This window comes from Scyliorhinus torazame, chromosome 30 (genome assembly GCF_047496885.1).
Source record: "Scyliorhinus torazame isolate Kashiwa2021f chromosome 30, sScyTor2.1, whole genome shotgun sequence".
In the NCBI taxonomy this organism is placed as follows: Eukaryota; Metazoa; Chordata; class Chondrichthyes; order Carcharhiniformes; family Scyliorhinidae; genus Scyliorhinus; species Scyliorhinus torazame.
The window spans coordinates 1,387,446-1,401,376 of NC_092736.1; the positions used below are offsets into that span (position 1 = coordinate 1,387,446).

Consider the following 13,931-nt stretch of genomic DNA (forward strand, 5'->3'; position numbering starts at 1 on the left):
TATTATTGGGGGGGACGGGGGGGGGGACTTCAACACGGTGCTGGACCCAGGGCTGGACCGGTCCAGATCTAGGACCGGGAGGAGGCCGGCAGCAGCCAAGGTGCTTAAGGGGTTTATGGAGCAGATGGGAGGAGTAGATCCCTGGAGATTTGCTAGACCGAGGAGCAAGGAGTTTTCCTTCTTCTCCCACGTCCATAAAGTATACTCCCGGATAGACTTTTTTGTCCTGGGAAGGGCACTGATCCCGAAAGTGGCAGGAACGGAATATTCGGCTATAGCCGTTTCAGATCACGCCCCACACTGGGTGGATCTGGATCTAGGAGAGGAGAAGGAGCAGCGCCCACGTTGGAGATTAGACATGGGACTGTTGGCAGATGAGGGGGTATGTGGAAGGGTGAGGGGATGTATTGAAAGGTACCTAGAGGTCAACGATGATGGAGAGGTCCAGGTGGGAGTAGCATGGGAGGAGCTGAAAGCGGTGGTTAGGGGGGAGCTGATTTCCATAAGAGCCCACAAGGGGAAAGAAGAGGGGAAAGAAAGGGAGAGACTGATCAGGGAGATTCTGAGGGTGGATAGGCAACATGCGGAGGCCCCGGATGAAGGGTTATACAGGGAAAGACGGAGACTATAGACGGAGTTTGACCTGCTGACCATGGGTAAGGCGGAGACGCAGTGGAGGAAGGCACAGGGAATACAATAAGAGTATGGGGAAAAGGCGAGCCGACTGCTGGCCCAACAACTTAGGAAGAGGGGGCGGTGAGAGAGATCGGAGGAATTAGGGACGGGGAGGGAAGGATGGAACAGAGGGCGGAGAGGGTGAACGGGGTGTTTAAGTCATTCTATGAGAGGCTGTATAAGTCCCAACCCCCGGAGGGGTAAGAGGGAATGATGCACTTCTTGGACCAGTTGGAGTTCCCGAGGGTTGAGGGGCAAGAGGTGACAGGTCTGGGAGCGCAGATTGAGGTGGAGGAGGTGGTAAAAGGAATCGGGAACATGCAGGCAGGAAAGGCCCCGGGACCAGATGGGTTCCCGGTGGCATTTTACAGGAAATATCCTGGCGAGAACCTTCAATGAGGCTAAGGAAAGGGGGACACTACCCCCGACGATGTCGGAGGCGACGATATCGTTGATCCTGAAACGAGACAAAGACCCGCTGCAGTGCGGGTCATACAGGCCCATCTCCCTCCTAAATGTAGACGCCAAGTTACTGGCCAAGGTGATGGTGACTAGGATAGAGGACTGTGTCCCAGGGGTAGTACATGACGACCAGACAGGGTTTGTTAAAGGGAGGCAATTGAATGCCAACATACGAAGGTTGCTGGGGGTAATGATGTTGCCCCCACCGGAGGGGGAGGCGGAGATAGTGGCGCCGATGGATGCAGAGAAGGCATTCGATAGAGTGGAGTGGGACTACCTGTGGGAGGTACTGAAGAGATTTGGATTTGGAGAGGGGTTCATCAGATGGGTTCAGCTCCTGTACGGGGCCCCGGTGGCAAGCGTGGTTACAAACAGGCAACGATCCGACTATTTCCGATTACATAGGGGCACAAGACAGGGGTGTCCCTTGTCTCCGTTACTGTTCGCGTTGGCAATCGAGCCATTGGCCATAGCGCTGAGGGGCTCTAAGAAGTGGAGAGGGGTGCTTAGAGGAGGAGAGGAACATCGGGTGTCATTATATGCGGATGATCTGCTGCTATATGTGGCGGACCCAGTGGAGGGGATGCCTGAGCTAATGCAGACACTCAGGGAGTTTGGAGAGTTCTCGGGGTACAAATTGAACATGGGAAAGAGTGAACTATTTGTGATGCACCCCGGGGAACAGGGCAGGGGAACAGACGATCTGCCGCTGAGGAGAGTAGCAAGGGACTTTCGATATCTAGGGATCCAGGTGGCTAGGAACTGGGGAACCTTGCATAAACTTAATTTGACATGACAGGTAGAGCAGATGGGGGAGGACTTTAAAAGGTGGGACATGGTGCCCCTGCCATTAGCGGGTAGGGTACAGGCGGTCAAAATGGTGGTCCTCCCGAGGTTTCTTTTCGTGTTTCAGTGCCTCCCCATACTGATTACAAAGGCCTTCTTCAAGAAAGTGGATAGGAGTATTATGAGCTGTGTGTGGGCTGGAAAGACCCCAAGGGTAAAGAGGGGGTTCCTGCAGCGTAGGAGGGACAGAGGGGGACTGGCACTGCCGAGCCTGAGTGATTACTATTGGGCCGGCAACGTGTCTATGATATGTAAGTGGATGAGGGAAGAAGAAGGAGCGGCGTGGAAAAGGCTGGAGATGGCGTCCTGTAGGGGAACAAGTTTAAAAGCACTGGCGACGACCCCGTTACAGTTTTCCCCGAAAGAATACACCACAAACCCAGTGGTGGTGGCAACTTTGAAGATTTGGGGGCAGTGGAGACGACATGGGGGGTGACGGGTGCCTCGGTGTGGTCCCCGATAAGGAACAACCACAGGTTCATCCCGGGAAGGATAGATGGGGGATTCCAATCTTGGCAACGAGCAGGAATTGTGAAATTGAAGGACTTGTTCTTGGACTGGACGTTCGCGAGTCTGGGAGCACTGGTAGAAAAATACGAGTTGCCACCTGGGAATGCCTTCCGATATATGCAAGTGAGGGCATTTGCAAGGCAACAGGCGAGGGAATTTCCGCAGCTCCCGGCGCAGGGGATCCAGGACAGAGTGATCTCGGGGGCATGGGTCGGTGATGGTAAAGTGTCCGATATATACAGGGAAATGAGAGACGAGGGGGAGACGATGGTAGAGGAGCTAAAGGGTAAATGGGAGGAGGAGCTGGGGGAAGAGATTGAGGAGGGGCTGTGGGCAGATGCCCTAAGTAGGGTAAATTCCTCGTCCTCGTGGGTGCCAGGCTCAGCCTGATCCAATTCAAGGTTCTACACAGGGCGCATATAACGGGAGCAAGGCTGAGTAGATTTTTTGGAGTGGAGGATAGGTGCGGGAGGTGCGCGGGAAGCCCGGCGAACCACACCCACGTTTTGGTCATGTCCGGTATTGCATGGGTTCTGGGTGGGTGTGGCAAGAGTGATCTCAAAGGTGGTGGGGGTCCGGGCCGAACCAAGCTGGGGGTTGGCTATATTTGAGGTTGCAGAGGAGCCGGGAGTACAGGAGGCGAGAGAGGCCGATGTTTTGGCCTTTGCGTCCCTAGTAGCCCGGCGAAGGATTCTACTTATGTGGAAAGAAGCTAAACCCCCGGGCGTGGAGGCCTGGATAAACAACATGGCAGGGTTTATAAAATTGGAGCGAGTAAAGTACGCACTAAGAGGTTCGGCTCAGGGGTTCACCAGGCGGTGGCAACCGTTCCTTGACTATCGCGCAGAGCGATAAGGGAAAACAGGAAAGACAGCAGCAGCAACCCGGGGGGGGGGGGGGTACATGTGGGTCCTTGGTTTTTTTTTGTTCTTTTCCATGCTAGTTGTTTATAATTATATTTATTTTTTCAATGTTACTATTTCTTTTCCTGCACTTGTTGTTAGTTAATATATTGTTTAAATAACGGTCAATGTACATTTTGTTACAAAGTTGTAAAAATGGGAAATTCTTTTTGATCGAAAAACTTTAATAAAATATATATTTTTTAAAAATAACAAAGTTTAAAATACAATATGGACTCAAAACAGGAGCAGCTAGCTAAATATTGAAATAACACAATAGAATTAGAACATACAACAGCTAAACACGAATACGCACAGCTAACATCACAGCACCTACTGATGAAATGAAAATGAAATGAAAATCGCTTATTGTCACAAGTAGGCTTCAAATGAAGTTACTGTGAAAAGCCCCTAGTCACCACATTCCGGCGCCTGTTCGGGGAGGCTGTTACAGGAATCGAACCGTGCTGCCGGCCTGCCTTGGTCTGCTTTCAAAGCCAGCGATTTAGCCCTGTGCTATACAACCCCTGTTGATGATATCAGCAATGGATTTAAATAAGATGCATAATAATAACACTCTCAAAAATATGCATCTATAAATTATGGACTGCATTTTATGGAGGGGAGACTGCTTGCCTCCTTTGAGGAGGTGACCAAGCATGTGGATGAAGGTAAAGCAGTGGATGAAATGAAATGAATGAAAATCACTTATTGTCACAAGTAGGCTTCAAATGAAGTTACTGTGAAAAGCCCCTAGTCGCCACATTCCGGCACCTGTTCGGGGAGGCTGGTACAGGAATCGAACCGTGCTGCTGGCCTGCCTTGGTCTGATTTTAGTAAGGCATTTGATAAGGTTCCCCATGGTAGGCTTATGCAGAAAGTAAGGAGGCATGGGATAATGGGAAATTTGGCCAGTTGGATAATGAACTGGCTAACCGACAGAAGTCAGAGAGTGGTGGTAGATGGCGAATATTCAGCCTGGATCCCAGTTACCAGTGGCCTACCACAGGGATCAGTTCTGGGTCCTCTGCTGTTTGTGATTTTCATTAATGACTTGGATGAGGGAGTTGAAGGGTGGGTCAGTAAATTTGCAGACGATACGAAGATTGGTGGAGTTGTGGATAGTGAGGAGGGCTGTTGTCGGCTGCAAAGAGACATAGGTAGGATGCAGAGCTGGGCTGAGAAGTGGCAGATGGAGTTTAACCCTGAAAAGTGTGAGGTTGTCCATTTTGGCAGGACAAATATGAATGCGGAATACAAGGTTAATGGTAGAGTTCTTGGCAATGTGGAGGAGCAGAGAGATCTTGGGGTCTATGTTCATACATCTTTGAAAGTTGCCACTCAAGTGGGTAAAGCTGTGAAGAAGGCCTATGGTGTGCTAGCGTTCATTAACAGAGGGATTGAATTTAAGAGCCGTGAGGTGATGATGCAGCTGTACAAAACTTTGGTAGGGCCACATTTGGAGTACTGTGTACAGTTCTGGTTGCTTCATTTTAGGAAGGATGTGGAAGCTTTGGAAAAGATGCAAAGGAGATTCACCAGGATGTTGCCTGGAATGGAGAGTAGGTCTTATGAGGAAAGGTTGAGGGTGCTAGGCCTTTTCTCATTAGAACGGAGAAGGATGAGGGGCGACTTGATAGAGGTTTATAAGATGATCAGGGGAATAGATAGAGTAGACAGTCAGAGACGTTTTCCCCGGGTGGAACAAACTATTACAAGGGGACATAAATTTAAGGTGAATGGTGGAAGATATAGGGGGGATGTCAGAGGTAGGTTCTTTACCCAGAGAGTAGTGGGGGCATGGAATGCACTGCCTGTGGAAGTAGTTGAGTCGGAAACATTAGGGACCTTCAAGCAGCTATTGGATAGGTACATGGATTACGGTAGAATGATATAGTGTAGATTAATTTGTTCTCAAGGGCAGCACGGTAGCATTGTGGATAGCACAATTGCTTCACAGATCCATGGTCCCAGGTTCGATTCTGGCTTGGGTCATTGTCTGTGCGGAAAAAGGCCCAAAGAGGATCATGGCTGACCTGAGAAGATGGATCCCAGGGAATTAGGGCAGAGGGGGATCCCAGAGCCCAGGGAGAGGAAAGGTGGGGGCGGAGGGGGGGGGGGGGGATGCTTGCAGGGCACCCCCTAAACATTGTACCCCCTTCCTTCCCATCATTTCACATGCCTGCTTTGGAAAACAGCCCGCCAGTCCCACCATGTTATTGCCTGGGCAGTGTATTATTCAGATCAATACATTTGTTAAGAAGCCTAAACTACCCTTAATTGTTTATTTACATTTGGCAGGCAATCCTGCTGATTTCTGCAAATGCCCACGTGATGTAGCATTGGGGCCAGCGCAAAGGTGGTTTGCTAGCCACCCAATGTAATTTACAAGCCTCCCCACCCCTGGCTAAAATCAAACCCAGCGAGGGCACATTAAATCAAGCCCTATTATACACAAAAACTTTCAAAGGAGCCAACAAATCGATACTAGTTCATATTATCAACTTAACTAAGATACACATAATGAGGCTCCTGACAAATTGCGGTTATGGCTCTATTCTTAAAATGGCGGTGTTGAGCTGCGGAAAACAGCAAAAACTTTGAAAGACCTGCGCACAGTATTTAAAATCATTAGTTGTAAATAATTACTAAAGATGTATTAATCTCCAAGAGGTCAGGGCAGCGCAGTGGTAGCACTGCAGTCTCACGGCGCCGAGGTCCCAGGTTCGATCCCGGTTCTGGGTCACTGTCAGTGTGGAGTTTGCAATTCTCCCAGTGTTTGCGTGGGTTTCGCCCCCATAACCCAAAGATGTGCAAGGTAGGTGGATTGAACACACTAAATTGCCCATAATTAGAAAAAATGAATTGGGTACTCTAAATTTATAAATAAAAAATAAAAAAATCTCTAAGAGTTCAGTTCCAGTCTTCAACATCATAAGGAAGTGTTAAGAATGTATTTTAAATTGTTCCTTGATCTTTTCATGCAGAATTAAACAATAAAGGTTTGTTATTTTGCTGATAACTTGGTTTGCTCAGGGTGCTGAGGGGCAAATTTTCATTCTGGCAAGTGAGGTGTGCATTGCATTAGACTTGCTAACACCAATGCCATGTCTGGACCTAGTCATCAGGAAATGCATTGGACACTATAATTGGCAGAACAGCAGCTTTCCGAGCTGGAATATTCCGCTACCTATTGAAATAGCAGTTTTTTGCCACTGGTTGGAATTGGTGGGATTTATGAATGAATGATAAAATAATCTTTATTATTGTCATAGTAGGCTTATGTTAACACTGCAATGACGTTACTGTGGAAATCCCCAAGTCGCCACACTCTGGCACCTGTTCGGGTACACAGAGGGAGAATTCAGAATGTGCAATTCACCTAACAAGCACGTCTTTCGTGACTTGTGGAAGCAAACTGGAGCACCCGGAGGAAACCCACGCAGACACGGGGAGAAGTGCAGACTCCTCACAGACAGTGACCCAAGCCGGGAATTGAACCTGGGACACTGGCGCTGTGAAGCAACAGTGCTAACCACTGTGCTACCGTGCAGGTACTGAGACAGAATAGCTGACAGCTTTCTCTTGTTCTTGATGGCAGAACACCCAGCAGCTGTACCAATGAACAGTCAAATTTTAGGTCTGTAAGATATCCAGCAATCTTCACTCTGTATTGCTTGTTTTTGAGCTATTCAATCTGAAAATGAATTGCACAAGACATAATATGGGAATTTTATTAAACCTTGTATATCACCATAGCAATATAAAACCTTGCATATCACCATAGCAAGTTCTTATCATTAATTTTAATTTTATGTCTGTTGCAACATGGATTCCATACTGCTATTTATAAATCACTTCCAAAACAAATAAGACATGTAAAATTACAAAAAGTGGAATTATGCAAATTCACCAATATTCCACTTTTAAAGTCACATGCTGACCTAAGAAACACAATAGTGACTCAAGTCTATGCAAATATATCAAAAAGTCCATGTAAATTGGGATACTTTATTTGCATTTTTGAAGTAATATGGTAAAACACCTCTATACTGCAGATTAACCGTCTGACAGTCTTGAATGCTTAATCTGGAACACAAACATTTAAACAGCTAATTTGAAGTGTCACGGTTAATATTTGTGTGACACAAGGCACTATGGTCATAGTGTCTGTGAGTGTGTGGTTATGCCAATTAGCTCAGTGGGCTTGATGGCTGGCACATGGACCAGATTAATGCTAACAGCGTGGGCTTCAATCCCCAAACTGACTGGGGTATTCTTGGGTCTTACCTCTTCACCCTACCTCTTTAGAAAATCACAGCCCTTAGACATGGTTCAGCAAATAATCGCCAATAATCTGTCCTTGTGCAGGCAATTGGAGCAGAATTTCCTATTCCTTCCAAAATGCAGTTGTGTTATTTGTGAAAGTGTGAAATTAATACAAAAATAGAATCTGCAAACAATAGAAATTTCTATAACCACAGTTTATTCTCTCCTAGCCCAGTTACCCATCTTCACCGTGGCTGCTCATCTTCCTGCACCATGTTTTTTGCTACGCAGCAATAAGTGAGCTATGCATTTACATTCCAATACTAGTGTCGTGACAGGGCTCATCCGACAAGAAGTATTGTATTGTAACTCAGGGCAGCAGCAGCTTGGAGCTCAAATGTGCCACCTCCTGGTTTGGCTAAATACTAAACTAAAAAGAACACACTAACCTAAAAGATTCTGCAGTAACCACTCACGAGGCAGGTGCTTAGCACAACAGTGATGACAATACGAACCCAAGCAAGTAACCAAATATTGTTTTAATCTATTCTGTAATGTGCAGCCCATGACAGATTACTAACAAATCATAAGATCAACCTTTGTTTCTCTCAATCACTTTGTCCCATCTTTTTTGGACTGCAGTCTGATGGGCCAACTTGGATTCTTTTACGCAGGCAATGACAGCACCATTTCACACAGGCCAAGATCAGGGAATTTTACAAATTGCTGATGAAAAACCTCGGGTTAAAGTCCAGCTGAATAGTGCCAGAAATCCTTCCTGTGGGGATAAATGTTTCAATTAGCGGCTTGCATCCATATAGCATCTTTAAAGTCACAGTCATTCTGGAGGAGGCCATTTGGGCTAACAAGTCCATGATAGCTCTCTGCAGAGCAATTCAATCAGTCCCACTGCCCTGCAAGTTTATTTCACTCAAGTGCCGATCCAGTTTCCTTTGGATTCTGTGGATGAGGTATATCTGGACTTCTGGAAGCATTTGATAAGGTGCCGCATGGAAGGTTAATTGACAAGGTTAGATCACATGGGATTAGCTTGGATAGAAGACTGGCTGACGGACAGAAGACAAAGTCAGGATAAGTAGGTATTTTTCTGGATGGTAAATGTAACCAGTGGGGTGCCACAGGGTTCGGTTTTGGGCCCCAGCTATTTACAATCTATATAAACGACTTGGATACAGGGATAGAAGGTTCTATAGCCAAATTTGCAGACAACACAAAAATAGGTGGGAATGTAGGTTGCAATGAAGAAATAAGAACCTTACAAATGCATATAGATAGGTTAGGAGAGTGGGCCAAAATGTGGCAGATGGAGTTCAGCGTGGGTAAATAGGAGGCCATGCATTTTAGTCAGAAAAATAGGAAAGCAAATTATCTAAAGAGGAGAGACTTTGGGGCTCTCCATTGCAGAGGGATCTGGGTGTCCTCGTGCAGGAGTCACAGAAAACTAGCACGCAGGTACAGCAGATAATAAAGAAAGCAAATGGAATGTTGGCATTTACAGCTAAAGGAATAAAGTATAAAGGTAAGGAAATGTTGTTGCAACTAATAATGATTAATAATCTTTATTGTCAAAAGAAGGCTTACATTAACACTGCAATGAAGTTACTGTGAAAAATAACTTCAAAGCAGTGTTAATGTAAACCTACCTGTGACAATAAAGATTATTAATCATTATTAGTTGCAACAATATTGCAACTATACAAGGCATTGGTGAGACCACACTCGGAGTACTGTGCTCAGTTTTGGTCCCTTTATTTGAGGAATGATGTAGTGGCATTGGAGGCAGTTCAGAGGAGGTTCATTAGGTTGATTTCAGAGACGCGGGTTTGTCATATGAAGAGAGATTGAACAGTTTAGGCTTATACTCTCTGGAGTTTAGAAGAATGAGGGCAGATCAAATTGAGGTATACAAGATGATAAAAGGTATGGATAAAGTAGATGTGGAGAGGGTGCTTCCTTTTTGTGGGGGATACTAGAACGAGAGGTCAGAGGCTCAGGATAAAAGAAGTAGCAAATTTAAAACAGATTTGAGGAAAAACTACTTCTCACAAAGGGTTGTGAATCTGTGGAATTCATTGCCCTGGAGTGGATGCTGGGACAGTGAGTAAATTTGAGGAGTGAGACAGATTTTTAATTGGTAATGAGTTGAAGGGTTATGGAGAACAGGCAGGATGGTGGAGTTAAGGCTAGGATGAGATCAGTCATGATTGAATGGCGGAGCAGACTCGAGGGCCAAATGGCCGAATTCTGCAATTCCTGAACACTAGTCCTTGTACCATCAGCTAATCGGAATAGGTTTCTTTGTCTAAATCTGTCCAAATTTTATACATCTCCATCAAATTTCCCTTCGACCTACTTTGCTCTAAGGGGAACAACCACAACTTCTCCAACTTAACCTTGCAGCCAAAATCCTTCATCCAGGAATACTTCAGGTAAAGCTCCTCTGCTCTCTGAAGGTGGTGAAGTACAACTAGGTGCTGTCAGTGTACATATAAAAACTGATTACATGTTTTCAGATGATGAGAAATAGGATGAAGCTATGGATAAAACCTTGAGGGACACCAGAGGTAATGGTGCAGGAGGAAATGGAGAGTGAAGTAGTTAATTCTGAAACTAGGGTTCTGAACCTTAATGAAGGAAACTACGATGGTATGAGGCGTGAGTTGGCTATTGGGAAACGTTATTTAAAGGGATGATGGTGGATAGGCAATGGCAAACATTCAAGGAGTGCATGGAGGGGGGGAACGGCAACAATTATTTATTCCTGTCTGGCACATAAGTAGAACTGGAAAGGTGGTCAATCCATGGCTTACAAGGGAAACTGGAGAAAAGTATTTGATCGAAGGAAGAAGCATAAAATTGGCCAAGAAAAACAACAGGTCTGAGGACTGGGAGTTTAGAATTCCACAAAGGAGGACCAGGGGATTGATTAAGAAGGGGGAAATAGAGTACGCGAGTAAGCTTGCAGGGAACATAAAAACTGACTGTAAAAGTTTGTATAGGTACGTGAAGAGAAAAAGATTGGTGAAGACAAATGTCAGGAACAGGGGAATGTATAATTGGGGACAAAGAAATGGCTGAGCAACTAAACACATACTTTGGTTCTGTCTTCACAAATAAGGACACAAATCAGATACCAGAAATGTTGGGAAATGCAGGGTTTAGTGAGAGGGAGGAACCGAGGGAGATCAATATTAGTAGAGAAATGGTGATGGGATATGGATGGGATTGATGCTGACAAACCCCAAGGCATAATAATCTACATCACAGAGTACTGAAGAAAGTAGCTCTAAAAATGGTGGATGATTCCAGGATTCTATAGACTCTGGAACGGTTCCTGCAGATTGGAGGATAGCTCATGTAATTTCACTATTTAAAAAGGGAGGTAGAGAGAAAACAGGGACCAGTCAGCCTAACGTCGATAGTGGGGAAAATTCCAGACTCCATTATCAAAGATTTTATCATGCATCATTGACTTGTCTATATGTGTGGTTGTGTAACCCACCTCTTCACCCACCTGATGAAGGAGCTGTGCTCCGAAAGCTAGTGATTCGAAACAAACCTGTTGGACTTTAAACTGGTGTTGTAAGACTTCTTACTGTGCCCACCCCAGTCCAACACCGGCATTTCCACATCAAAGATTTTATAGCAGAGCACCTCGAAAACAGTGGCAGGATCAGACAGTCAGCACGGATTTATGAAGGGGAAATCATGCTCAACAAATCTAGTGGAATTCTTTGAGGATGTAACTAGTAGAGTTGATGGAGGGGAGCTGCGTGTGGTTTATTTGGACTTTCAGAAGGCTTTTGACAAAGTCCTGCAGAAGAGATTTGTGTGTAAAATTAAATAATAATCGCTTATTGTCACATGTAGGCTTCAATGAAGTTACTGTGAAAAGCCCCTAGTCGCCACATTCCAGCACCTGTTCGGGGAGGCCAGTACGGGAATTGAACCTGTGCTGCTGGCATTGTTCTGGATTGCCAGCAGCACAAGGGATCAGGGGCTGTGTACTGAGATGGATAGAAAACTGGTTGGCAGACAGGAAACAAAGAGCAAGGAATAAACGTGTCTTTTTCAAATTGCCAGGCAGTGACTAGTGGGGTACCGCAGGGATCGGTACTCAGTACTCACAGAAGTGGATTTCAGCAAGTGGCAGTGTCTCCAGGGTAAAGGTGCAGGGTGCAGATTGAAAGGGAGAAAAAAGACATTTGTGTTTGGCCTAAATGCATAAGTTCATGTACATCCAACATGTGGAAAGCAACTTGTAGCCAAGACCTCCACAGTACTTTAATAAAAATTATTTTTCAAAAGCTCTAAAAATCCAATTATTTGAAGCAAAACAATATAAGAGGTTTAAAGAGGGATGTTATACAACTTTACAGCTTCTGGATTACCACTCTGCCATCATCTCCACCTGCATAAAGTTACACTCTGATAAAAATTCTCTTTTATACTACCGGTATACAGTGCTTTTACAGAATTGGCAATTTTGCAGGAGGTGCCAAGATCCTTTCAAAGAGTTAATTTTCCAACACTGCTCCAGATGCAGTAGAGTTGGAGCACGAATGTAACTAGTTACCAATTCTTTTATGCGCATGGAAACTGAAAAATTCACACTTAATAAAATGATACTGATGCATGTTGAATCTATTACTTTCAGAGGCAGTTCTGTGAAGTCAAGATAACACATTAATGATTGCCCACTCCAGCTACATTAACAATTATTTTGGCTATGATTTAGGCTATGCAACTCAAAGATCAAACTGGACAACCAACTGCAGTGATACAGTTCGATTGAACAATCGGAGAATAGAGGTATAGCACTTCATTATTTTAATTGTGGCATCTATCTGAAATTTGAAGCATACATTTTGATCGGCTATCTAAAAACCACTTCCTTTCCTTTTTAAGTATGCTTGTTGTTTTGAAAAGCCTAGTCAGTTATTTTTGACTATTACATTTGTGCAGATGCCATCACAGCATTTTCCCCACGTGGGAGGGAGATGGTGTGGATGAATCATATTTACCACTGCTCTAGTGTGTAAAGTCTGATTAAGATTAGTCTTATATTTTTGAATTATATTTCAACGATTTCCTACATCTCATTTTGTGTGCCCTCATAAAGGGATTGCTCATCTTAATTGCCTAACTAGTGTCTTCCTTATTCTGGTTAAATCGAAGTTAGCAATTGGAAGAGCCAGCATGGAGTGAGTCCCCTTTTAAAATATTGATATCAACCATCGCACAACTGCCTGTATGTAACTCACCTTTCTTGTGCTGTATAAGAGACTAATGCATCAGTTCTTTACCCAAAGCAAGCCTAAAGTACATTATAAACCAACAAAATACAATATATTAAACATATTCACAATCTATTAAAAGTAAAGGAGCTAGTAGGAGGAAGTCAATACATCAAGATTATTTTCATTCCAAAAAAAGGTAAATATATCTTTTCATTTCACAAGCAGGAAGACACAATACCAAGTTGGGATAAAGCACTAGAGCTAAGCTGCCAAACTGCTGACTATCTTTAACCAATAATATAAACATTTGAAATAATGAGGAGGAAGGTTCTAGGTGGCATTGTTTTGAGCAAACTTAATATTAAGACAGGATTTATCCAAGTGGAACAATTTTGTCCAACATGATAAAGATGAAATCCAAAAATAATTAACCACTTTGCCAACTCAGTTCTAAAAGAGTTGATTCAAGTTTATGCACCTGCCTAAGTTTTGGGTTTTACAGTAGATATTCTTCAAGTTCAGCATCACTAACCACTCATGTACTTGAAGGGTCCACACAATACAATTCAATGTACATCTTGAAATTCCCCGTATCTAGTTAAATGATAATATGACTGTCAGGTGGTTATATAATAGGTTTGTTCAATAATAATCTTTATTAGTAATCTTTATTATTGTCACTAGGCTTACATTAACACTGCAATGAAGTTACTGTGAAAATTCCCCAGTCGCCACACTTCGCCGCCTGTTCGGGTACACTGAGGGAGAATTCAGAATGTCCAATTCACCCAACAAGGGCATCTTTCAGGACTTGTGGGAGGAAACCGGAGCACCTGGAGGAAACCCACGCAGACACGGGGAGAACATGCAGATTCCACACAGAGTGACCCAAGCAGAAAATGAACCTGGGACCTTGGAGCTGTGAAGCAACAGTGCTAACCACTGTGCTACCGTGACATCCACTGCCACAAAATATATATGCCACTAAAATATCACAATGCCCATT

General features: G+C 44.4%; 1 protein-coding gene across 6 annotated transcripts in view; it reads right to left on the reverse strand.

Moving 5' to 3' along the window:
- Positions 1-13,931, reverse strand: part of otud7a (OTU deubiquitinase 7A) — a 162,672-nt gene that overhangs the window by 117,355 nt on the left and 31,386 nt on the right. For 3 of the 6 annotated variants that reach the window (XM_072492640.1, XM_072492644.1, XM_072492639.1), the window contains exon 2: positions 8,262-8,442. The exons of the other annotated variants lie outside the window; for them this stretch is intronic. The gene's annotated coding sequence lies outside the window, so the exon portion shown is untranslated. The remainder of the gene's footprint in view (positions 1-8,261; positions 8,443-13,931) is intronic. 6 annotated transcript variants of the gene reach the window in all.